The 1,351-nt window shown below is 31.3% G+C and overlaps 1 protein-coding gene across 1 annotated transcript in view; it reads right to left on the bottom strand.

Annotated features, from left to right (window-relative positions):
* The window catches only part of adamts9 (ADAM metallopeptidase with thrombospondin type 1 motif, 9), a gene marked incomplete in the record, with an annotated part of 62,562 nt that overhangs the window by 15,754 nt on the left and 45,457 nt on the right, over positions 1 to 1,351 (bottom strand).

Raw genomic sequence — 1,351 nt, 5'->3', positions numbered from 1 at the left:
GAGTATAACATTATAACATGATATAAAACTCAAAAAAGTTGATCTTACATGATAATGCCCCTTTAAATTTGATGTATTTTAGTCATTTTATTCTGCTTCCTGTGTTATTGCCTGTTGTTTCCTCAGTTCCATCACTCTGAGCATCAAAAGTAAAGCTGACCTGGATAACCACATCTTAATGGAGTCATATCCCCCCAACCACCACCACCTTCACTCACGTGGGTCACTTTGGACCTGTGAGCTGGCAGTTGATTACTGATCTAGTATGATGCAACTGGCAGACATTTTTTGTGCTAAATTTGAAATGAAAACTCCACGCAAAATCTGGGTGAAAAAAGTGATTCAGTGGTTTAAACTTCATCGGGATGGTTAACTGTTAACTTTTGTTCTGGTTCTGTTTTTTAATTCTTTGTTCTATTTTTAGCTTCTTTTTGTTTCTTTTTTTCTTTCTAAATTTAGTTTTTTTTCTGTCTTTTAGCTATCTTTCTGATGTATTCAGTTATTCCAATTTTATTTTTGTGCTTCTATCAGCTTATTTCTGTAAATTTAATCTTCTTTCAGCTGTTTACTACTATTTAAGTTTCTTTTTAGCAATTTTAAACTTTTTTCAGCTAAATTCACCTGTTTGTGATCATTTTAACTACATCTTTTAGCTGCGCAGAAAACGTTAGCTCTTTCTGCTTCTTTGTGCTTGAGTCAGCTTTTTCAGCTACTTTGTAGCTACTTTTCTGCTAATTAACACTTTTTGGCTGTTTCACAACAACTATCTAAATCTTTGCAATTTTTTTCTTTTTTGCAAAAGTCTTAGCATCAAGCAAATTCTCTAGTTAAGAGTTGTGCTGCACAGAGTTGTAAAGTAACTAAGTACAAATACTTTGTTATTATACTTAAGTAGAATTTTTGGGTAACTGTACTTTACTTGAGTTATTATTTTTCAGCCTACGTTTTACTTCTACTTCTTACATTTTCACATAGTTAGCTGTACTTTTTACTCCTTGCATTTTTAAAACAGACAAGAAGTAGAAAGTCGTTACTTTTATTTCCTTTTTGCTTGTTTTCATTCCAGCTTGTTATTGTAAAAAATAAATACTAGCCATATAAACTGTGCCTCCTAGATAGAGTGAATTTAATTGTGGTTGAATGAGAAGTATGTATATGTAAAGTTCTGATACTGTATTAGTTTGTACACAAACAAATCATKCAAAGGTGAAAAGGAGAAAAGGTTTGGGCAGCCTTGATAAATGTATATAAACTTTACACAGCTAGACTAGTGCATCCTAAATTTATAAATTAAACATTGTTTTGATATGATATAGTCATTTCTGCATTTTTTTTTTTTTTTTTTTTTGGG

This window comes from Austrofundulus limnaeus, unplaced genomic scaffold (genome assembly GCF_001266775.1).
Source record: "Austrofundulus limnaeus strain Quisiro unplaced genomic scaffold, Austrofundulus_limnaeus-1.0 Scaffold62, whole genome shotgun sequence".
NCBI classification, from domain to species: Eukaryota; Metazoa; Chordata; class Actinopteri; order Cyprinodontiformes; family Rivulidae; genus Austrofundulus; species Austrofundulus limnaeus.
This window is presented reverse-complemented; position numbering and strand designations above follow the sequence as displayed.